General features: G+C 39.6%; 1 long non-coding RNA gene across 2 annotated transcripts in view; it reads right to left on the reverse strand.

Moving 5' to 3' along the window:
- LOC140694726 (uncharacterized) overlaps window positions 1–24,864 on the reverse strand; it is a 47,898-nt gene extending 23,034 nt beyond the window's left edge. For both annotated transcript variants that reach the window (XR_012070339.1, XR_012070338.1), the window contains exons 1-4: window positions 24,592–24,864; window positions 21,928–22,042; window positions 16,851–16,985; window positions 2,060–2,172 (exon numbers count right to left, since the gene is read on the reverse strand). This is a non-coding gene — a long non-coding RNA (uncharacterized lncRNA). The remainder of the gene's footprint in view (window positions 1–2,059; window positions 2,173–16,850; window positions 16,986–21,927; window positions 22,043–24,591) is intronic.
- Between the last annotated feature and the right edge of the window lie 522 nt (window positions 24,865–25,386).

Genomic DNA, 25,386 nt, shown 5'->3' on the forward strand with positions numbered 1-25,386 from the left:
AATCAAGCCAATGACTTCTTGGATCCAGAGCCCAGGATCTTCTTACGAACAACACGGCACTGCCCAGGCTCCCTGCTCCAAAACCCGCCTCCCTTTGGCTCAGTTCCATGGCACCTGCGCTGCACAGATGTCCTCACTGCCTGCCTGCCCTCCCGGTGTCTGACCCTGGCACTCCTCCCTCTGTCCCACACAGCGCTTCCTTGGGCACACCATCGCTCACGAGGCCATTGCTGTGGCTACTCGGATGTTTACACGGAAACGCAGGTGGTAGCCCAGCTTTTTGCTATAGATGCTGCTGTCAGTGGAGGCAAAGAGCTCACAGTTGGTGGGGGAGGCCACTTGTGGTCTCCTCCTTGGCTGGAGAGCTGGATGAAATCCAGTTTCCCATTGCAACTTAGACATCCAACATGAGAGATATGTAAGGCCATCTGGCCTCTCAACATAGAAATGATGCCCCCACAATCGTTCTTAACATTGTAATCTCCAGGCTCTACCAGGGAGCAGAGGCCATGGCCTGCTGTCCACCGAGTTTTGTTTCCTTGCACAACAGCTACAATGGGGTGAGTTAACACTGGACCAGAAAATCTACAAAGCCCTCATGTACAATTTCCTGACACTTGCAGGTCACCCAAATACCCCAGATCCTCCAAGTAAACAACTAGTAAGAGGAATTGATCTGGCTTGTCTGTCAGACCCCTGATGGCAGGACTGATTTGGCCTCTCCTGCTCTCGGGATGATCCGTTCTCCTTCTGTGTGCCCTTCCCCGAGTGAAAGGGACTGTTCTTTGTTTATGGGCTAGGGAGTATTTGTGGCTGTCTGACCAGAACTTTCAAAAGTAGAGCTCTTGGTGAGAATGGAAGCATGGCACCCACGTCTCATGAGCTCAGCTACTCAACAGCCTCATCTAGCCAAGACTGTGGCCAACACCAGGGGTCCATGCTGTTGAGTGTTGGGTCTGGAGAGCAATGCCTCCACCACTGAGAAGCTGCCCCACCACTTGTGCCCTTGTCCCCTTCGAGGGGGAGGTGACGCATCCATGGGATGAAAGCCGCGAGGGCACTAGGTGACTGTGGACCAAGCTGTGACTGGCTGGTCCTGCCCCCCCATGTGACCCATGTTAGCCTCAAGTGCAGAAAATCCCCAAATAGACCCCTGCTTGAATGAATGGGTCACCTATAAGCCAACTGTCCTCGGGCCGCCTAAGAAGCAACACAGTATACACAGTGAGACACCCACTCACTGAAGTCCCGAAGGCTCACAGCTCCCTAATGTGAGACCAGGTACCCCCAGCAAACAGAAGACCCTTACTTTATAATTCACTTGAGAATTCTACTACCAACACTGCCTTCCACCTTCCACTTATAAAGTTCTTTCCACTCTGTCCCCTGCTCTGTAATTGTGCAATCAGTCCAGAGCTCCTTCATGAGACAGGAGGGAAGGGGGCCGGGCACAGCCATTAAAAGATTGGCACAGTCATTAGCACCGAGACGGTGGAAAAGTCAACTCCCAGTAGATCTTGAGCTTCAATACACACTCACTGAAATACAGCAGGATGCTAAATGGCACTCCCACAGGTGCCAGGACAGGTTCAAGGCTGACCATAAAAGGTTAAAGGGTGAGTGGTGGCCCAATTTCTGGGAATCCCAACACCTTCCCTAAAGCGGTTGGAATATTCCTCCCACTTATTAGCATATGAAGATACTGAGTGCATAAAAACTAACAACCACACCTCGTGGCTGCTCTCTCTGCTGAGGGAGACAGTTCACACTATGTCTGTGGAGTGTGTATCTACTTTTAATTTAAACTGGAGCACCCAACCCCCACGCCTCATGGCTTTTCTCTTGCCTTCTGAAACAGCCCACTCTGTGTGTGGAGTATATATCTATCTGAATAAATCTACATTTACTGAACTGTGGCTCTCTCTTGGATTCGTTCCTGTGCAAACCAAGGACCCACACTTCACGAGGTGCATCCCAGGGACCCAAATAAGACCTGGGATACGTCCATTCTCTCCCCCACATTTTCCTGTATCATACATTCCTTCCCAAAGGATCTCACCTTGTGCACTCCAAAGTAGAAAGCACTCATGTGTCCTGACCTGGATCTGCTTCTGCGTTTATCATTTCTTATGTCCACTAGAACGTCACCTTCATGAGGACAGGGATATGGTTCTGTTTACAAAGGAAACACCAGAACATCACTGATGCTGGAGAAGTATTAGCTGAATGAATGAGCTGTGGAAAATCCTGGGAATTCAACCTGGAACTCCTAGCCACTTGGGTCCCAGCTGACTCCAGTTGCTCCCTCCTACTCATGGCTGGCCTCTTGCCACCACTCTCTGCTCTGCCATCACCTGAGCCTGGATGAGCTGAGATGAGCACACACCCCGGAGAGCACGGTGAATGGTTCATGTCATTGCAACACACTCGCCCTCTGACTGCCAGGGGTTACTTACGATGGACAAACTGAAGGCAGCACCATGAGCACTGCCCTACCCTACAACTCACTTGAAGCACCAGGACTGCACATAGGGGAAAAGCTGGCCCTTTCCAACCTAAGGAGAGGGATTATAGGTGAGAAGAGGGTCTCTGTCAACTAACACTCTCTTTACAAGCCCAGTCTTAGAAAAGCTCTTTAAAGACACTATTGGTATCTTCCTTGTGTTTCTGTAATCCCTCTAGATTTTGTCATTTTAATCTATGCATCAGAAATACAGATGCTCTTGAAATCTCTATTGATTTTCAATGAAGAAAATCCTCAATTTCCTTCTCTGCTAAGAAAATTACTGCACTTTATATTAAAAAAAGCAGCTTCCTTTCATGAGTTTGTATCTTCAAACACCTAATTTCACAAGAATCAGTGAAGCAGGACATGAAAATCTCGCTGTGCTTTATCTCCTACAGGTGGGCAGGAATGAAATGAATGAGTACTGATCTCATGAGACGGGAAGGCTGGGGCTGTCTTATTCCTGCTACAGATGGAAGGGTCCATATCTGTGAGGGGGAGGAAGGACCAAGGATGAGAAATCAACATTTTCTAACCCATTTCTCTTTTTTCAGAGTCCCAGACAAAACAGTGTGATTGTATCAACAAAACAAGAACATCTGCACCCTTTTGAAAGCACGCTACAACTTTACTACTACACACGGCACTCTGTCATTGACCTAAAGGCTGATGGCAGCCAAGAAATTTGCAGGGATCTTATTTTGTGCTCATCCCTTTTTGTCTTTGGAACCTCAGGGAGTTTGCCTCCTCTCCTTGAGTGTCATTTTCCTCATCCTTCAAATGGGAGTGTAACAGTCATTCATTTGCTCAGTGTCTATTTGACAACAGGAGATGCCTTATGAAAACAATAATAAAAAAAGGAAAACAGCAATTCTGATCTGTGCTGTCTTCCTCCTCCTCCCTGAACTTGAACTTACAGGCTAAAATGGCATCTTTCACTAAATCCCAAATTTATGGAGCAGTTCTGATAAGGAAGTCACAGGACTGCCCTGTAACCGAGAAATGACCTGGTGAAAAAGAATGAGTTGCCAGTAAATCCTCAAAACCCGTAAGGGTGCAAACCCTGGGAGTTACAGCCATGGGTGGGAGTTCCTTAGTTCCCCATTTCACGAAGCCTAGAACTTTGCAGGGCCCATGAAAGACACAGATAGCCCAGTACAACCACACCATGTTTTGGAGTACACTGAGGCCACATCGCTGCTGACCTGCACTTCTGTGTGTCCCAGAGCAAGAGCCCTGGGCGGGGGTGACTGTGTTTGAGGCTGGACAAGAACTTCGTGTTCTGTCTCTTTTGCTCTCTCTCTTCCTGCAATAAAACAACTGGTAGGACTTTGGTGGGGAGCACTGCACCCACATTCTCTGGCAAACCACACACCAGGCAGCTCTAGCTGATGTGAGAGAGGACTCTTTAATGAACACATATATACCAAAGTCAGGCAGAAGGCTGCCTGTGACCTTGGGAATCCAAACCAGCTTGTCCTGTTAATCAGGATATTACACATCTAAAGAAAGTGTGCACCAGATGAAGACGATGCCTTAGACAGTGTCGGTGGTTATGTCCAGCAGTGTCTAAGGACAAGTCATGCTCTGGTAGATGGGAGCATTTTGGTTGCTTTAAGAGTTTGCTGCTGAAGGGCTGGGACATTTCACTGGGCCTTGAAACTCCAGACCCCTTTACTCATAAAGGCAGACAAGTAAGGTGAGCCAGCTCAGCCTTTATTCCAACTTCCTAACCAAAAGGCTATGAGGTTGAAAATATATTTCTCAGACTCTTCTGCAACAAGGGTTCCAGATGTGGCTTTAAAAATGCCCATTAGAGATTGAGATTTGCAAATATTAACTACTATATATAAAAATAGCTTAAAAAACTAAATTTCTTCTATATAGCACAGGGAACAATATTTAATATCTTGTAATAAACTTTAGTAAAAAAATATGAAAAGGAATTCATACATATATATGTGAATATGGAGGACTGGAACATTGTGCTGTACATCAGAAATTGACACATTGTAACTGACTATACTTCAATTAAAATATATATATATATAATGCCCATCAGCAGCATCTGAGTGTCACTGAAAGCAGAAACCCAGATGAATGGAGGCAAAGGTGGTTGGAGGAGCTACGTTATTTTGCTGGGGTGGATGCAGTCGGCATGGCAGATATCTAGAAGGATTGCTCACAATAGCCACTCACTTATCTGCAAGTAAGTTAGGTTAACAGCTTTCTGAAATCCTCCCCACCCCTCCTGATGAGCCAGGTGTCTGGTGTTTTTCTGGAAATCACTAGGCGCAGCCTGGAACTCAAAGGTAAAAATTAAAAACTGCAGTCAGGCAGCGAAGAGACGGGGCAGGACGCGTTGGACAAAAGTATGTCAGAATCAACAAGGAATGGGGAGGGGATAGAACGTGTGCTGAGGATCCTGACTTCAGGGGTGGATTGTCTATGTTGAGGACTCTGAGTCAGTATGAGTAGATGGATTGGTGTGGACTAAAATGGTGGCCATTGTTCAGATAAGTGTGTGATTTGGAGTATATTTATTTGAGGAGGGTTTTTTTTCCCCTTCAAAATTGATCATTTCTAGGGAGCAGAAGAATACTCTGCCACACAACATCTAAGTGCAAAAGAGATGCTATGGGATGATGGTGATATGAAAAATTTAAGTACTGCAGTTTCAAGCTTTCCTTAATGAGGTGCAGAGCAGTAGGTACTTAAAATAAGGTACTTATAATAAAGACATCATCATATGTACATATCCTTAAAGATACACATATGGTGCTATAAGTGGTTCTGAAATGTGTTCTGTATTCTAAAATCTGATGAAATAAAATCAGTAGCTTAATATGCCTGTCGGCTCTAAAAACATGATGTAGCTCATGATCACAGAAAGCAAGATCAGCAAGGAAATTTGAGATTTGTCTTTTCCAGTGTCAAAGTTAATATTTTTTGCTTTACTTAAAAAGCATTTTTTTAATTAGGGCTGCCAGCATCCATTGGTATACGGTGTTCAGTAGATGTGTTCAGATGCTTTAGACAGTGAATCAGAGCAAAGACTGAGGTTTAGACAGTAGTTAAATGCCTCACCCGTGTGATCAGCATCCACAAACTGCTATACTGAAAATTCTTAAAAGTGAGAATTTCATCAAAGCAACGAAAAGTGAGGGGAAAAAATAGCCACAGACTAGTGGAAGTTTCATAACTTGTAAAAATGACAAAAGGCTATTCATGAGCATATTTTTAAATACCCCTACACTTTAATAAGAAAAACAACAATCTGACAACAGGTTGCACACTGCTCCCTGTAGGAGAAGCCATGCAGGTGGACTCTTATGTGAATGGGGCTGGAGCTGTAGAATTAATTAGTCTTGCAAGTAACTCAGTTAAACACAAATGCAAATGGGATACACTTCTAGAATATCTGAGGAAATATCTTGGAAAACTTACTCCTCTATGAAGCAATGACAATGGCAAAATTTGTCAAAATTAACCTCTGTAGAACTCTGGAAATTAAACCAAGACTTCCAGCAATCCAGGGAGTCTTTATTTGAGAAAAAAAAACAGCTAAATCTCCATAAAGATAGTGAGTTTTGTGGTATTGTAACTTGATCTACCCCATCCCTGTATCCACACCTAAATGGTGGCCTTTAAAAGCAATAGTCTCACAATCAAGGTAGGGGCAGAAGTGATTTAAAGTTACCCAAAAAATCCGCCCCCAGAGAGCTGTCACTATTTGACCTTTCACAAACTCATGCTGTGCAACAGCCTGTCCCCAGAGTGTTTGTGGAAAACAATCAGCAGTGAGTATTTAACATTACAACTGCCTGAGGCAATGGTACCAGTAGAGGCTAACTAGATGCTGACTAGGAAATTTAGAAGGCAAAATTGAGTAATGAGACGTTCTGGGGGTGAAGGTAGGGTTAAAAAGCTCCAAAAAATTCTGAGAATTGTAGAAGGCCGTACACATGTGTGGAACAGGGCAAGGAAAATCTGAGATAATCTTAAGCCTTCAACTCTGGCTGAACTTGAGGTTCTGCATAAGCAAGAACTAAAGGCTATGGAAGAGCTGCAGACTGCCTGCCATTGCTGAGAGCATCCCTCAGCACGCAGACACACAGCCACCGGGCAACAGCTCAAATGATTGGCTCCAGGCATTGAAAGAAATCACTGTCCAATCATTATTATAGTGATGACAACTAGGCATTCTTCACACACACTGATCTCATGGCCATGCATGATAAAGGATACAGACTTTACAGAATTTGTTCAGGAAAGTAACTAAATAAATAGCTGCAGCAGCAATGACAATGGAAGCAACAATAAACCCTTGAGATGAGGAAAATCTGGCTTTCAGATCTGCCACAATGTAATATTTTAAATGTCCAGCTTTCAAAAGAAAATTACAAAATGTATGAAGAAACAGAATAGTTTGGCCATAACAGGGGAAAAAGTAGTCAATAGAAACTCCCTGAGGAAGCCCAGACACTGGACTTACTAGACAAAGACATAAATAAGCAATTACACATATGTTCAAAAAACTAACAGAAACCATGCCTAAAGAATTAAATTATGTGAACATCTCATTGTACAGAGAATATCAATAAATAAAATTTATATTTTAAAACCAACCAGAAATTCTAGAAATACAAATATAATGACTAAAATGTAAACTTCAATAAGAGGTTTCTCTGTAGATATGAACTTGTTGAAGAAAAAGTCAGTTAAATTAAAACTACTGAGATTATCCAGTCTGTGGATCAGAAAGAAAAAGGAATGAAAAAAAATGAACACTGTGTCAGAGATAGGTGGGACACCATCAACAATACCAATACACACATAATGGGAGCGCCAGAAGGTAGGAGAGAATAAAAGGGGCAGAAAGAATAAATAAAGAAATAATAGCTGAAAACTTCACAAATTTGATGAAAACATTAATTTGTACATCCCAGCAGCTCAACAAACTCCACGTGGTATAAACATAGAGACATCTAAAATAGGCACATCAGACTCAGTGTGTCAAAACAGAAGAACAAAGGATCTTGACAGCAGAAAGAGTAATGTGGCTCAACATATAGAAAGGATCCTCAGTAAGACAGTTGATTTCTCATCAAAAACCATGGAGACTAGAAGGCAGTAGGACGGTATCGTCAAAGTGATAAAAGGAAAAGACTGTCACCAAGTATTTTATAGCCAGCAAAATGATTCTTTAAAAAAATTAAAGGAGAAATTAAGACACTGCTACAAAATCAAAATCTGAAAGAATCCATTGCTAACAGGCCTGCCCTACAAGAAATACTAAGGATAATCCAGCAGGTGTAAATGAAAGGACACTCACCTGAAAAATAAAGAGCACTACTACATGAGTAAAAAAATAAAACAGTATAAATCGAGTATTACATGTAAATGCTTGGTTGTATTTGATGTAAAGGACAACTGCATAAAACAATACTTATGAAACTGTGTAGATGTGCTTATAAATGCATAAAGGTGTAATTTGTAAGACAGTGACAGCATGAGGAGGGGGAGGGAAAAGATTGATACCAAAGCAAAGTTTTGGTGCACTATTGAAATGAAGTTGGCATTCATGTGAACTAGATTGCTTTAAAACAAGATGTTAATTATAATCTTCTGGGCAATGGAGGAGAAGTAAGGAGGAGGCAGAGAAGAAGGAGGAGGAGGAAAAAAGATAAAATAAATAACAAATTAAAATGGAACACTTGAAAATGCCTACTTTAAACAAAAAAGTGTAGTAATAGAGGAATGGATAAAAAAAGACATATAGAAAGCAGATAGCAGATGTACCTTCAACCTGATAAGAAATTACATTAATGTAAATGAATTAAACATTCTAATCAAAATACTAAAGGCAGAAATAAATGGAATAGAGAATAGATGAACAACAGAGAATAATAAACAAAAAGAAAAGTTGCTTCTTTGAAAAGATCAACAAAATTGACAAATTTTTAGCTAGTATTAAAAAAAAGAGAGGATTCAAATTACTAAAATGAGAAATGAAAGGAAGGATGTCACTACTGCCCTTACAAAGATAACAAGTAATATAAGGGAATATTGTGGATAATTATATAGCCAATAAATGAGATAATTTAGATGAAATTGATAAATTACTAGAAGGACATAAATGACTGAAGCTAATTCAAGGAGAAATAGAAAACTCAAATAATCCTACAGTAATTAGTGATGAAAATAGTAATCCAAAACATTCCTACAAGGAAATGCTAGGCCCGTATGGCTTTGCTGGTGAATTCCATCAACTACTTAAAGAAAAAACAAACAAAAAAAAGAAAACAATGCTTCACAATCTCGTCTAAAAATAAAGAGTTGGGAACACTTCCCAATTTATTCAATGAGACTAGTACACACTGATACCAAAACCAGACAAAGGCATCACAAGAAAACTAAAGACTATCTCTTATGAATATAAATGCAAAAATCCTCAACAGAATACAAGCAAATCCAATCCAGTAACATATAAAATAGACCACAATTAAGTGGGATATATCCAGGTATGCAAAGGGAGTTCAACATACAAAAGTCAATTCATGTAATATGCCATATTAATAGAAAAAATGTATAAAAACTAGAAATAGAAGAGAACTTCCTCAATTTGACAGAGAACAACTATGAAAAACCTGGAGCAAAGATCATACATAATGTTGAAAGACTGAAATATTTCCTCACACAATCAACATTGTACTAGAGGTTCAAGTCAAAGCAAACAAAGAAAATAAAGCATCTAGATTAGAAAGAAAGAAATAAAACTGTTTTGATTCCAGATGACATGATATTATATATTAAAATCACAAGGAATTGACAAAGGAAAATAAAGAGAGTAAAGAAAAAAATTCCTATTATATTTAATAACCCAGTCTGACCAAAATTGTAAGACACAAATCAATATATAAAAAAGTAATTATATTTCTATACAACAGCAGAGAATAATGTAAAAATAAAATGAAGGAAACATTTTCATTTACAATAGCATCAAAAAAAAATAAAATACTTAGGAATATTAAGAAAAATATGTGGAATACTGAGAAAAATGTCTGAAACATGTATATAGAAAACTAAAATACTACTGATAGAAGTTAAAAATGACCTAAAATAAATGGAAAGCTCTTCTGTGTTCATGGATCAGAAGCCTTATTATTGTTAGGATGGCCATTGTCCTCAAAATGACCTATAGATGCAATGCAACTCTGGCTTTTTGGCAGAAATGAACAAGCTGATCCTAAAACTAATATGGAAATGCAAGATACCCAGAATAGTCAAAACAATCTTGAAAAAGAACAAAGATTTCAAGTTTCCAAATTCAAAACTCACTAACAAAACTAACCCACACAGTGTGGTACTTGCATATAGGACAGACAAATAGATTGAGAGAAAAGAACTGAGAGTCCATAAACAATCTCTTACACGTAGCCAAATAATTTTTGACAAAGGTGCCATGACAATCCAATGGGGAAAAAATAATCTTCAGAAAAATGATGCTGGAACGCCTGCACATACACCTGGAAAGAAAGAAAACTGAACTTTTATCTTAACACCATTTATGAAAGTTAACTGAAAATAAATCACAGACCTGAAACTATAAAACTTTTAGAAAATGAACAATGAGAAAATCTTCAGGACTTTGGATTACAAATACTTGTAATATATGACACCAAAAGCACAAACAACAAAAGAAAAAAATCAAGTAAACTGGACTTCAGTAAAATTAAAAACTTCTGTGCTTCAAAGGACTTCATCAAGAAAGTAAGAAGACAATCCACAGGATGGATGAAATTATTTCCAATATTTTCCAAGATAAGGGACTTTTATCCAGAATAGACAAGAAGACTTAAAACGTGACAATACAAAGACAAATACAATTAAAATGGGCAAAGAATTTAAATAGATGTTTCTCCAAAAAAACATACGAATGGGAAATAAGCACATAAAAAGATGTTCAACATCAGTAGGCATTAGGGAAACAGAATCAAAAGCACAATGACATGCCACTTCATACCAACAAGGATGACAAATATATATGATATAGGATATATAAATATGTATCTATAAACCCAGTAATAAAGTGTTGATTAGGATGTGGAGAAACTGGACTCCTCATACATTACTACTGGAAATATAAAATGGTGCAGTCACTTTAAAAACTACTTTAGCAATTCCTCAAAATTTTAAAAGTAGAATAAATCCCAGCAATTCCATTTTCTGATATATCCTCAAGAGAACTGAAAATATGTGTTCACACAAAAACTTGTCCATGAGCATTTACAGCAGAATTATTCATCATCAACTGATGGATGGATAAGCAATGTGGAGTATTTATAACAATGGCATATTATTTGAACACAAAAAGGAATTTGGGTACTGATATATGCTACACCATGGATGAGTCTAGACTACGTCACACTAAATGAAAGATGACAATCAAATAAGGCAGCATACTGTACGGTTCTACTTATATGAAATGCCCAGAACAGGCAAATCCATAGAGGCAGAAAGTAGAGTGGTAGCTGCTGGGGGCTAAGGGAAAAGGAAGGTTAGGGACTGACTTACTAAAGGGTACCAGTTCCTTTTGGGAGTGATGTCTACAAAGCCCTGAAATGTACTTAAAACACTAATGCACACTTTCAAATGCTGCATTTTATGGTATGTGAATTATACCTACATAAAGCTGTTATTCTTGAAGCTGAGCCCACCTATGGAGCAACTGGCACAGCACTGACTGTGGCTTCTTGAGGGGGAGTAACCCACCTGCCCACCACGAAGGAGAGCAGCACCTGACCCAGTGTTGGAGGTGCACGATATTCTTGCTGACGGACACTGTGAGTAGCACAGACGAGGGGGCCAAGAGAGCAAGCTGATTTCGTGAAACAGGGCGAAGACACAAAGACCTCTCAATAAAACCATTAAGAGTGCACAGTCTCTAGGAGAATGCATCTTTGTTTTTTAAATCTTTTTATACCTGTTTTATTTTCTGTTACCTTTTTAATCCTTAGTTTTTAAATAGTTCTATACATTTACAGTTCTCATTTCATTTTTAATTCTCTTGGTTTTGATCTGTTATTGATTATTCACAGGTTTTAAATATTGTGTTTTGATATTTTTCTTCATTTTATTAAGGCTTTAAAAAGACATCTCAACTCGACTGCTATTCTGCTTCTACTTGCTCTTCTATTATTGATTATACACTGTTTTCAAACCTTCTTTTCCTCCATTTTTTTAAAATTCTCTCTCTCTCTCGTTTTTAAGTTTTATTTCCACATAGGCTTTAGATAGATAAATAAATAAACTCCTTTAAGGACCACAATAGATAACTGATACTCCTTAAGCCACAGTGCCAGAGAGATATGAGCAGTATGAAAAAGCAGAAGTATTCCCAATTAAAAGAGCAAGAGAAATCCCCTGAAAGAATGATCAATGAAATAGACATTGATGGCCTACTAGATCAAGATTTCAAAAAAGAAGTGATCAAATTACTGAAGGAACTAAAAGAGATAGTGTTTAGAGACATAAAATATGTCAAAAACAAAATAGTAGCTATAAAGAAGAGCCAATTAGAATTGGTAAATTAATTGGCTGAAATGAGATCTGACCTAAAGGCTGTAAAAATCAGGCTAGATAATGCAGAGGAACGAATAAGTGACCTAGAACACAGGACAACAGAAAGCACCCAATCAGAACAGCTGAGAGAAAAACAAATATACAACAATGAAAGCAATATAAGGAATCTATCTGATAATATAAAGCATGCCAATCTATGCATAATAGGGGTTCCAGAAGGGGAAGAAAGAACAAAGGGGATGGAAAAGGTTTTTAAAGAAATCATGACTGAAAACTTCCCAAACCTAAAGAAGGATTCAGACACCCAAGCACAGGAGGCTCAGAGGTTCCCAAACAGGAAGAGCCTAAAGAGACCCACACCAAGACATATCATAATCAAGATGGCCAGACTGAAGGATAAAGAAATGATCCTAAAGGCAGCAAGAGAAAAACAAAGAGTGAGTTACAACAGAAGGCTCTCAGCTGATTTCTCTACAGAAAAACTATAGGCCAGAAGGAAGTGGCAAGATATATTCAAAGTTCTTAATGAAAAAAAGGATGCAGCCTAGGATACTTTCTCCAGCAAGGCTATCCTTTAGAATAGAAGGAGAGATAAAGAATTTCACAGAGAAGCAAAAACTAAAAGACTTTAGCAACACTAAACCCATGCAAAAAAATATTGAAAGGTCTACTCTAAATAGAAAAGAAGCAGGATGCTACAGGAATGAGAACTCATAACTGGAAAGGTGATAACTACCATGAATTACAAATAGAATAAACATGAAACTGTAAAAGAAGATATCTAAATCATTGAGTGGGAGAGGGAAGCAAGAAAATATAGAGTATTTTTTCTTCCTTCTTCTTTTTTTTTAAATATTGTATTCTCCATAGGATGGGTTTGAGATTACATTTCTATCTGTTTAGTACACACAGTTACAGTAATTGGTTAACAAACTTACAAAAAAGTGTAACCACAAGCCAAAAACTTACAAGTGAGTCACAAAAACTAAATACAATCCAAGATGATACAAAACAAAGTTACCATACCACAAAAGGAAGAAGAAAGGAACAAAGAAGAAATACCAAATCAACTGCAAAAATAAGTTCAAAATAGCAATAAACACTCATCTATCATTAATTATTGTAAATGATGGACTAAATCCTCCAGTCAAAAGACAGAGTGGCAGACTGGATAATAAAGCAAGAACATTCAATACACTGCATACAAGAGACACACTTTAGGGAGAAGGACACATATAGATTGAGAGTGAATGGACGGAAAAGGATATTCCATGCAACTGGAAATGCCAAAAAAGCAGATGTAACAGTACTGATTTGAGACAAAATAGACTTTAAACAAGGGCCATAAAGAAAGATAAATAAAGACATTTTATAATGATTAAGGGAGCAATACAAGATGAGGATATTACAATCATTAGTATATATGCACCCAACATGAGCACCTAAGTACATAAAACAACTACTAACAAAGATAAAGGGGGAAATTGATGGGAATACAATCATTGTCAGAAATTTTAACACCACATTAACATCACTAGACAGATCTTCCAGACAGAAAATAAAGAAGGCAACAGAGAAATTAAATGATACAATAGAAAAATTAGATTTAGTGGATATTTTCAGAGCATTACAACCCCCTAAAATAGGATATATATTCTTTTTAAGTGCGTGTGGAACATTTTCTAGGATTGATCATGTACTTGGTCACAAAATAAGCCTCAACAATTTTAAGAACATAGAAATTATCTCAAGCAACTTTACTGACAACAATGCCATTGAAACTAGAAATCAACTAAGGAGAAACAAAAGAGAAAAAAAGGAAAGCATAGAGATTAAACAACGTGCTATTAAAAAACCAATGGGTCAATGATGAAATCAAAGCTGAAATTAAAGAATACCTTGAGACAAATGAAAATGAAAGCACAACCACACAAAACTTTTGGGACGCAGCAAAAGCAGTGCTAAGAGGAAAGTTTAGGGCGATACAGGCCTTCCTCAAATAAGAACAATATCAAATATACAATCTAACCCACCAGTTAAAAGAACTAGAAACAGAAGAGCAAAAACACCCAAAAGTCAGCAGAAGGAAGGAAACATTAAAGATCAGGGAGGAAATAAAAAAAATAGAGATTAAAAAAATAAAAAAATATTCAAACCAAAAGCTAGTTTTTTGAAAGAGTAAATTAAATCGACAAACTTCTGGCCAAACTCACAAAGAAGAAAAAAGAGAGAACACAAATTTGCAAAATAAGAAAGGAAAATGGAGAAATTACATCAAATAACATAGAAATACTGAATATCATATGAGAATATCATGAAAAACTACATGGAAAAAAATGGATAACCTAGAGGAGATGGACAAGTTTCTGGAAACATACAGACCACCAAGTCTGAATCAAGAAGAAACTGACCACTTGAACAAACTGATCACTAGGAATGAAATCGAATAAACAATAAAAAAAAATTCCCTACAAATAAAAGTCCAGTAGTGGACAGCTTCACCGGGGAATTTTAACACACACACAAAAAAGAACTCATACCAGTCCTTTCCAAACTCTTCCAGAAGACTGAAAAGAAGGAATATTCCCAGACACTTTCTATGCAGCCACCATCACCCTGATACAAAAACCAGGCAAAGACACCACCAAAACAGAGAATTACAGACCAATATCACTGATGAACACAGATGCAAAAGGTCCTTACCAAAATACTAGCAAATAGAATCCAACAGAACATAAAAAAGATTATACATCATGCTCAAATGGGGTTCATCTCAGGGAAACAAGGGTGGTTCAACATATGCAAATCAATCAATGTAATACTTCACATCAACAAGAGAAAGGACAAAAACCACATGATCATCTCAATAGATGCATAAAAGTTTTTGATAAAGTTCAACACCCATTTATGATAAAAATTCTCACAAAAGTGGGTATTGAGGGAGCATATCTCAACATCATAAAAGATATATATGACAAGCCTACAGCCAGCATAGCACTAAACGGTGAAAAACTCAAAGGCTTCTCACTAAAATCTGGGACAAGAAAAGGATGCCCACTATCACCACTCCTACTCAACATAGCCTTGGAAGTCCTGGCCACAGCAATCAGGGAAGTAAGAGAAGTAAAAGTGGTCTAAATTGGAAAAGAAGTGGTAAAAGTGTCACTATATGCAGATGACATGATATTATATATAGAGAACCCTAAAAGTTCCACACAAAAACTACTAGAGCTGATCGAAGAATTTAGCAAGGAAGCAGGTTACAAGATTAATGTTCAAAAATCAGTTGCATTTCTTTTCACAAATGATGAATCAACAGAAAAAGAAAGTAAAGAAACAATCCCCTTTAAAATAGCACCCAAAGTAATAAAATATGTAGGAATAAATCTAACCACAGACGTGAGAGAATTATACACAGAAAACTATAAACCACTGGTGAAGGAAATTAAAGAAGACTTTAAAAAATGGAAAGGTATCCCATGCTCTTGGATTGCAAGAATCAATACTGTTAAAATGGTCACACACCCCAAGGCAATCTACAGATTTAATGCAATCCCTATGCAATTACCCTGGACATATTTCATAGAACTAGAACAAATCACAATAAAATTTATATGGAACCATCAAAGACATAGAATTTCCAGGGCATTACTGAAGAAAAATAAAGAGGCTGGAGGAATAACTCTCCCAGCCGTCAGACAATACTGTAGAGTTAGTCATCAAGACAGCATGGTATTGGTACCAAAACAGACATATGGACCAATGGAACAGAATAGAGAGCCCAGAAATGAACCCACAAACTTTTGGTCAACTAATCTTCGACAAAGGAGGCAAGAATATACAATGGAATAAAGGCGGTCTCTTCAACAAGATAAACATAAGACAAGATACAATAAACATCCTAGAAGAAAATACAGGCAAAATATCTGACATACATCTCAGAAATGTTCCCTTAGGGCAGCCTACCCAAGCAATAGAAATAAAAGCAAGAATAAACAAATGGGACTTAAGAAACTTACAAGCTTCTGTACAGCAAAGGACACCATAAGTAAAAAAAAAGACAACCTACAGAATGGGAGAACATTTTTGCAAATGAAACTGACAAAGGCTTGATCTCCAGAATATATAAGCAGCTCATATGACTTCATAAGAAACAACCAAATAACCCAATCCAAACATGGGCAGAAGACCTAAACAAGCAATTATCCCATGAAGACATACAAATGATCAATGGGCACATGAAAAAATGCTCAATATCACTAATTATTAGAGATGCACAAATCAAAAGTACAATGAGGTATCACCTCAAAGCAGTCAGAATGGCCATCATTCAAAAATCCACAAATGACAAATGCTAGAGAGGTTGTGGATAAAGGGGAACCTCCTACACTTCTGGTGGGAATGCAGTTTGGTGCAGCCACTGTGAAAAACAGTATTGAGTTTCCTCAAAACACTACGAATAGACTTGCCATGTGACTCAGGAATCCCACTCCTGGGCATATATCCTGAAGGAACCCTACTTCAAGATGACACCTGCACCCCAATGTTCATAGCAGCAGTATTTACAATAGCCAAGACATGGAGACAGCCTAAATGTCCATCAGCGGATGACTGGCTAAAGAAGTGGTATATTTATAAAATGGAATACTACTCGGCCATAAATACTGACAATATAGGCCATTTGTAGCAACATGGATGCTCCTGGAGAATGTCATTCTAAGTTAAGTAAGCACGGTAACAAGGAATAAAGAGAAATTACCTCCAGGTACAGTTATGTTGATTAAAATATCCATACAGAAAGCAAGTCACCCCCACGACTGCTGCCAGGAGGAGCATCTGAGTGTAATAGCCCAGCCAAGCAAAGAAGATTCAGACCTTCTTCCCGTAGAATTTCCTGCAGAAAGACAGAAGGAAGTTTCAGAAGACACATATAATCACTCTGTAGCTTCATCCTCATGTTAATTTCTTTTTTCTTTGTTTTTTGGGGGGTCATAATTAGGTTTATTTCTTTATTTTTTAAATGGACGCATTGGGGATTGAACCCAGGACCTCATGCATGATAGGCATGCAGTCTACCACTGAGCTATACCCTCCCTCCATCATATTAATTTCTGATTCTAAATCAAGGTGGCTTTACGTTTAAACCTCTGACAATTCACACTTAAAACATATGCCTTTTTATAGCAGCCCCGAAATTCTACCGTGAAATAAGAAATGTTTTACATGTCATAGAAGTACTGATCACTGGTTCACCTGCTGATGAGAGATAAATGAGAAAAGAGCAATGGAGGGGACAAGGCCGACTCCAGAGCAGTTGCAGGGGATCATCACCACTCACTGGACAGTCTGGCACATTCAACAAATCCCCCCAAAGATCATTCTTAACAGGCTTCACACAGTGGACATCAACAACTGGCTCAGTCATCTGCTCCTGCCTTATCTCGGGAACTTCCCTGGAGCAAATGAATCGTAAACCACAGATAATAAGGAAATGGCTGATAATAATAACAACTGGGAGTGCAATGTCTGTCTGACAAAATATTTATAAAACTCATTGTGGGAATGGGAGAGGGCAGGAGGGATGTGACTGAGGAAGGTACTGCCCTGTATTCTTTGTATCTAGCACGACTGTTGTTCCTAGGTTTTAAAAACCCTTCAATGTTTCTCAGTTAATCTGGAGTAGATGGAACAGGCCAGGGAGGCAAGATTAGAAGAAAGGAGGCAGAGCATGAAGCGGTGCCAGGCTGGTCCTGACAGGGAGACGGAGACAGACACAGACAGGCAGACACAGAGGGTTTAGGGTTGAGGCAGAACAATGAGACGGCGGCTCAGGTGTGTCTTGCTTTTGCTGATAATTCCCTCAACTGGCTCACTGCTGACTAGGCAGTGCTGGGTAAAACCTGTGGATTCCCTCAGCTCTGAGTTCTCTCTGAGGCTTCCGGCTCAGGCTGGAGCTTCCCGCTAGGGGGGACTCAGCTCAGAGGAAAGCCTGTAGTCCTGGGAAACTTCACGCAGGAACCCCCTTGGGCTGGACCAGCGCTCACAGGGCTGCTGTGAGACCAGCTCCATCATCAGAGACCTGGGCTTGGACCATCCCATGGGGAAAAGGGCTGAGCCCGATGCCAAATCAGATAGGAGTGACAAAGTGTGTTCATTCTCATGTGACTGGGCTTTGTGGCCTGGCTCACAGATGGCAGGCTCAGGATGGTATCTGGCAGAGAAAACCCTGGCAATGGGTTTGAGGTGTATTGGACTCTTTCTTGTTAAGCTTTTTGTAATAAATACTTATCAACTGTCCGTCCTGAAAATGCCACATTCAAAACTGAAAGAATGTTAGAAGTTGCCTGCTCCAACTGGCCAATGGTAAACACACCCTGCTACAGTTAGAGAGCTGGTCAGGCAGCCTCTGCCTGGATATTTACAGTGACGGAGAGTTCATTACTTCCAAAGGTTACATGTCGGCAAGAAGGTCAGAAAGAATTTTTGAACCTTAAACAGATGCCTGCCTCCTAGTCCTTGCTGAAATGATAGGAATAATGAGGATCCCTTCAAATGTAGTTTTGTCTAATTGTTATCTCTCTCTGTCAAAAACACCCCAATTCTTAACATCAATTTTTCAAAATTCAGCTTTGATTTCCTTTTATCAAATTTATACCACACATTCATTAAATAGTCAAACCGTTCTCGAAAACCGATTGTAAAAAGGAGCAGTTCCCAACAAACGCCCCATTTCCTGGCCAGAAGAAACCACGTTCAGCTCCTACTGCTGACTTTCAGAATAATTACTCCCTATCTCTGACTAATATCCTTGTAACACAGCCTACAGACTTTTTCATCTTTATGTATCACCTATTTAACTTTCTATTTTGGAAAATGAGGATTCAGCTCTCTTTCAAACACCATCTCATCTACACACCCAAACCTTCATTCTTCCAAACTTTTGATACAATTACATTATAATTTTCATCAGCTCAGTATCCTTGCTTTACATTATTAGGACTCTGTACAGACTGTTCACAGGTGTAGCAAGTTGTCTGCTAGCCTTACTTTTTCCTTCCCTACTTTGTTTTCCCTGGAGTTAATAATTGTCTTGGTGGTTCATAGCTTAGATTTCTGTGCACATAACAATTCAACCCCAGACCTTCTCCTAATGAATAACTTTCTCAATACTTTCCAATACATTGTCTTCAAATTTCATCTCCTTGAATAAATCTCTTCAGATCTCCTTCAACCTGGATTAAAGACATGCTAGTCTTGTCACAGAGATCAAGGGGTCACTAGTGGGAAGCAACAAAGGGAACACATGGACCAGGAGCAGGGAACAGATCAACATATTTTTCTTAGTAAAACATACTTAAACTAGTGGGAAAATTGTTTTCTTTACAAACACAAACACACACACAAACCCCAAAAGCCCATAAAGAATGATTAAAGAGCCATCAAACCCATTGCCCTGCAGTCAAATTCTGTGTAACATAAAACAAAAATAACAGAAGGAAAATATCATATAAACATTAATCTCAAGGGGGATGGGGTACACTCAGTGCCAGAGTGTGTGCTCAGCATGCAGAAGGTCCTAGATTCAATCTTCAGTACCTCCATTAGAAAAAGAAAATTAAAAGAAAAGAAAAATGTATCAAGTTTAAATATTTACATATGTACAAACATCCTCTTAAAACTGTGTTCTACACGATACACTGGTTAATGAGAAAGTGCCTCTTCATGTCTGTGATCCTGCTGATAATTGAGGGAGAAAATAAGAGTATGACCACATGAAATAAAATCCCTTATGAAATAATGATCCCGGGTGACAATCATTATTGACTGCTGTCACCAAAAAAGAGTTAACTGGACAATATGTACCTTATGACAGGAGTACAAAACTTCACAGAACAAGTATTCTTGCACAAAGTTGAACCTCAATCAGATCAAGATTTTAGGGGAGGATCAAATCACTTAGCTAAAGCCAATACATAGGATGTAGAAACAAGTCTAACACCACAGGGGAGAATGAAATCAGACAAACAGGAAATAGAGGAACCCCTCAGAAATTTCAAGGAAAATGAGAAACAGGAAAATTATAGATTAGAACCCACTTGAGAGATATGCTAGCTGCAATGTCTGAACCTATTCTGGATCCTGACTTCAACCCCAAAACTACTTAAAAGTGTATTTTTGTGACAATCAGGGAATTATTTTGTAACCCTTAAAAAAAAAGGAATATTCCAATTGTATTAGAAAGAGACCATGTCATATCACTAATGAAAGGTTAAGCTATGTAGGATTGTCTTCAAAATGATCCCATAGTGGGGGAAGGGAGGAGGTGGAGATGAAAGGTGCAACAACAGTGACTCTGAGTTTATAATTCTGGAGCTGGGTGACTGATACAGGCAGGCTGGCTGTGCTGTTCTCTCTACTTCTGTACATGTTTGAATCTTTCCAAAAAATGTGAAACAAACACAAAGACTTCCGTGTTATAAAACCCTCATTTTGAAAGTTAAGAGGTTTGCCAAAGTAGGTGCACCTGCATGGGGCACTGAGATGAGAAAGAACAGGCACCTGGCTCCAGGCCGACCTGGGGCTAACTTGACCCTCCTCTTCTCCTCACCATCCACAGCCAGCCCATAACTGCATCCTGTCAGCTCCACTCCCCAAACGCATTCCTCCCTGGCTCCCACCATCTCTCATCTGGCCCACTCCAAGTGCCTCCTACCCGGCCTCCCTGCTTCCTGGATCCCTGCAATTCATTCTCCACATTATCTTTGCAAATTGTGAGTGAGAGAAAATTACTTTAGTGCTTAAACTATCATGACTGCTTCTCACTGCACTTAGAGTCTACACTCCTTTCCATGTTCCTGAAGCCCTTCTAAACCTTGCGTCTCAGCACTCTCACCAGCGCTGGCTCCAGTATCTCCTCAAACCTGCTGAGTACATTTGTGCCTCGGGGCCAATGGACAAGCTGCCTCTATTCCTGGGGTGAATTTTCCCAGATCCTCAAAGTCCAGCCTCCTTATCGCCATCTCAGCTCACATGTAACCTACTCAAAGATAGCTTTCTTGACTCACTTCCCCCCAAGCCTCCCATCTCAAAACTGTGTTAATTCCTTCTTTTCAATCTTACATTTTTTCCTTATTCGCCCGATTATTTTTGTTTGCTCGGTTCTCCTTGGCCTCCCTCCCCCCAGTAGCCTTGCCCAAACAGCATAATCTCCCGGGGAGCAGCCGGCACTGCTGCTCTGAGAAGACATGCTGAGCGCGACATTACAGTCACGTGGTGTAGTGAACCGGTGTCAAACATCAGATACAGCAAAGCAGTGAGAATTTCTCTCTTATTTTATAATTTAAGTGAAATCGAACATTTACTACTATTTAATGAAGAATTTGGTAGGTCTTTGATCCCAGTTCCTGAACAACCCCTAAAGCCTTTAAATTTTCCAAGTAGGAGTGCCTTTGCAATTCATGGTGGACCCTTGGATGGCTTGTGTCCATGAGACGACTCAGGATGGGGACTGGCCTGTCAGAGACACCAACCATGTGATTAGAGGAGTGGGGCTTTGAGCTTTGTGACAAGTGAGTGACCACCAGGAGATGAAGGGGCTCAGCGTTTTGGGCTAAGGAAAGTTTTGACTTACAATTAGGGTTTGGGTTAGCCATGTTGGTAGTGACCCAATAAATTATGTCTTTTTAATAAAGCCTCCAGTAAAAACTTGGGGGCAACAAAGCTCAGAGCTCCTGTGTGCTTCCTGGTTGGTAATACTCTTGGAGGACTGTCACACTCAGATGCTGTGAGGGCAACCCTGAGCTCTTCCCACTGGAGTGCTCTCCACAACAGCTCACCTGAGGAGATCTAAGGGCTGCTTCTTGTCTGTGCTTCGAGGAGGAGCCCATTCCCTGTACAGAAGGCCCTGTTCGCTGGGGCAGCTGAGGTCCTCTGACATAGGCTGAAGTTGCACTGGGAAGCAGAAGCAAACAGGTGAGCATCACTGTCACCACGTGTTCACGTGTTCTGTTGATAAAATGTGGTGCTAACACTTCGTGGTCATTTGTAAATAAGGGGCCCTCACTTGCCAGAAGGGATGGAGGTACCATATAATTTTTCATAATTCTCACCCAGGATTAATACTAACCCCTTGAGGGTCATTTGTAAACGTGGGTGGAAAGGAATGCTTGGATGTCACAGTCCTAGGACCACCGTGGGTACCTGGTGAGAGCCTTGCAGATGCTTAATGTCCTACAACCGAGCCAGTCTTCCACAGCAAAAAATTTAGGCCAACCAAGTGCCCAAACTGCTGCAGTGGAGGGACACCTGATGGTTCAGCCCCCTCCTTGGACACCCAGAGGAACCTGGACTCTGGCAGGTTGGGGGCTGGGTCAATTCTAAAACCCAGGCTTTTTGTCCCCACAATTCAGTAGTTATTCGGTGACAGCGCATGGAATATAAACAACAAAGAAACTTGACATGATGTTATATAATTAGCTTACTCAAGAACCAAAATTTAAATCCAGTCATTCTCCTTCCCACCTGACCTACTTTCCTTTCTCCTGTACTAGCACCAGATTATTACCCACCCAGCCTTAACATGGGTCCTGACTCCACTTATCTCCCTCCCAAACACCACATGAGATGATTCCTCAGCCTGGATGTGGGACCAGCAATTACAAGAGGCTTTAGTGGAAAAGAACTGGTTGTGCGCAGCTGCCAACTAAACACTGTAGAATCCTGGTGTCCCACATTAGTAATCATGACAGCTGTTTGCAAGTGTCCCCAAAGTTCATTTCAGACTCTCACTGCTAATATTGCTGGGACATAAATATGAATCATATGGACTGCTGGGCTGGACTGCTATGCTGGGTCTCTGATCCAGGAAACTCAGTGTTTGCTCCCTGCACCCAGCTCCCTGTTCTGTTCGTGCATGTGCATCAAGCAGCAGTTTAGTGTCTATTTTAATATCTTAAACAGTACATTTCAGTATTGTCTTCATCCACAAATATGTGTACCACACAGTAGTAATGATCAATCTCATTCTTTGCTTTCTTTGGTCTTAGAGAGTCAGATAAATGGATAGCAAAGATAGCAAAGTCATAGAACGCTATAATATAGTATTTCCTTTATTTCAATGAAAGGATTTATTTAAAGAGCTTAGATAGAACATCCTTGCATCTATGGCATCATTAAGCGTCTGAAGCTGTTACATTTTAAAAACTTCATTTCAAGCGAGATGTTATCAGTTAGAGAAAGCACTCCTGAATTTGAGGGGTCGCTGTCATCTCACACAGAGTCCCTAAAAAATGTCAGCACTCTGCAGTATTGCCGTCATGACAAGAACCCAGACAGATGAAATTTGGAAAAACTTGTGGCTTTCTAGTGCACAGACAGAAAATGGTATTTCAGAGGGAAAAGCCTGAATTACAGAAAATGATAAATGAAATGGTCTAACATGCATTTCCCTTACAAAGAACTAATACTTCTTTGGTCGATAATAACATCTGTCAGTAATTATGAAAAAAGCTGACAGATGCATAGTACTTAATATTAGCCAGGACTGTTCTAACATTGACATAGATTCATTAATCTCCATAGCAGCTCTACGAGGTGGGTGCTAAAATTATCCCCATTTTATTGGTGAGGAACTTGAGAGACACAGAGGCTAAGTGACATTTACAAGGTCGACAGCGAGAAACCAGCACATGTATTCCAGCATGAGTCTACGCTCTTGGCCTCTTCTCTTTTTTTTCTTTTTTGGTGGTGGGGAGATAATAAGGTAATTCTGGTGGGGAATGGGGAGGTAATTAGGGTTATTTGTCTATTTTAGAGGAGGTGTTGGGGGCTGAACCCAGGACCTTATGCTTGCTAAGCATGCACCCCATCACTTGAGCTGTACCCTTCCCTCTCGAGTCTATGCTCTTAGCTGCTAATCCTCACTGTCCCACATGGTAACTCTGGGGGGACTACAGTTCATTCATTCACTCGTTAAACTCAGCCTTCCCGGTGCCTTGGATTCAGCAGTGAACAAGGCAACATGGTGCCTGCCTTAAATGAGCTTGTCGCCTCCTGATATATTATCTTCATTTTACCCAGGAACAAACAAGGTCCAGAAGATTAGCCTTTTCCTGTTAACACCGGAGGAGATATGTGGTGCTTTATTTCATTTTTGCCATTTGACTTACACCATGGGGAGGGAAAGCTGCCTTGCAGATCCTGGAGCTCACAAGCCTGTTAATCCTGAATTTTTTTTAACACTGTCCCTTACTTGATACTTGATCTGAGAAAGGATGAAGTAAACCTAAAAAGATTCTAAGAGAGCGTGTGGTTTACACAGGGTAACTAACCAGACACTGTTTACTATCCTAACAGGAATCTCTAGGCATTTCTTTCTCTTTTTTCCTTTTTATGGGCAGCTTTTAAAAACCAAACCAAACCAACCAAACCAAATCACTGATAATTCAACAGCAGGTTCTAAGTCACCCCCAAGACAGCAGCTAAACTCGGTTTAGACTTACAATGCGGCTTCTGGTGGTGGGATTGAAGAATATATCTCTATCCTGAGTATAAAAGTCATTCACGCAGCTCTTCTCAAATAGGGCAATGAAAAATTCTTGCTTCGGCTTGATGATACTTTGATCCACTTGGAGGACTTTCATAAAACAGCTGAAATTACCAAAGGCTGAGGACCGGGTTTTCAGATCATTGGGCTTCAGAGGCAATATTATGTGCAGTATCTCAGCGTATGTACAGAGCACCTCCCACAGGGTGTATACTTTTGCAAATAGAAGCTTGTCACCCAAAACCTATATTGGGAGAATGAAAACACAAACCAGGAAACTATTTTCACATTTTTAGTACACAGATTTTTCTTACATTGCTGGTAGTTAAAGCACTTGTGTAAACACACACACATATGACACTGGTAAAGGTGAAGATATAATAAAAATTGATTTGCAAACTATCATATATTTTTGCCTTAAAGATAATTTCTTTGTTGAAATTACTGAAAAGTTATTTAAAATCCTTACAGTTCATTCATAAAATAACCAATGTTTTAGATGAAAAAAGCAAACTTGTTAATTTTTAGTCCAAATTAGTAACTAAAAATAGAAACACCAAAATATTCTTTGCAGTGGCATTGCAATGACAATTTTATAAATTTCTGAAACCTAGGACTATTTACATATCTGTTCAATATAGTGTTAAACAGTCATTAAAAGGGATTTAAAAGAATTATATTTATTGATATGGAATATATAATAAAAGGAGAAAGCAAAAAATGTGAAATAATAATTTTCCTTTTTGGAAGG

Source organism: Vicugna pacos, unplaced genomic scaffold, assembly GCF_048564905.1.
Source record: "Vicugna pacos unplaced genomic scaffold, VicPac4 scaffold_103, whole genome shotgun sequence".
Taxonomy (NCBI): domain Eukaryota; kingdom Metazoa; phylum Chordata; class Mammalia; order Artiodactyla; family Camelidae; genus Vicugna; species Vicugna pacos.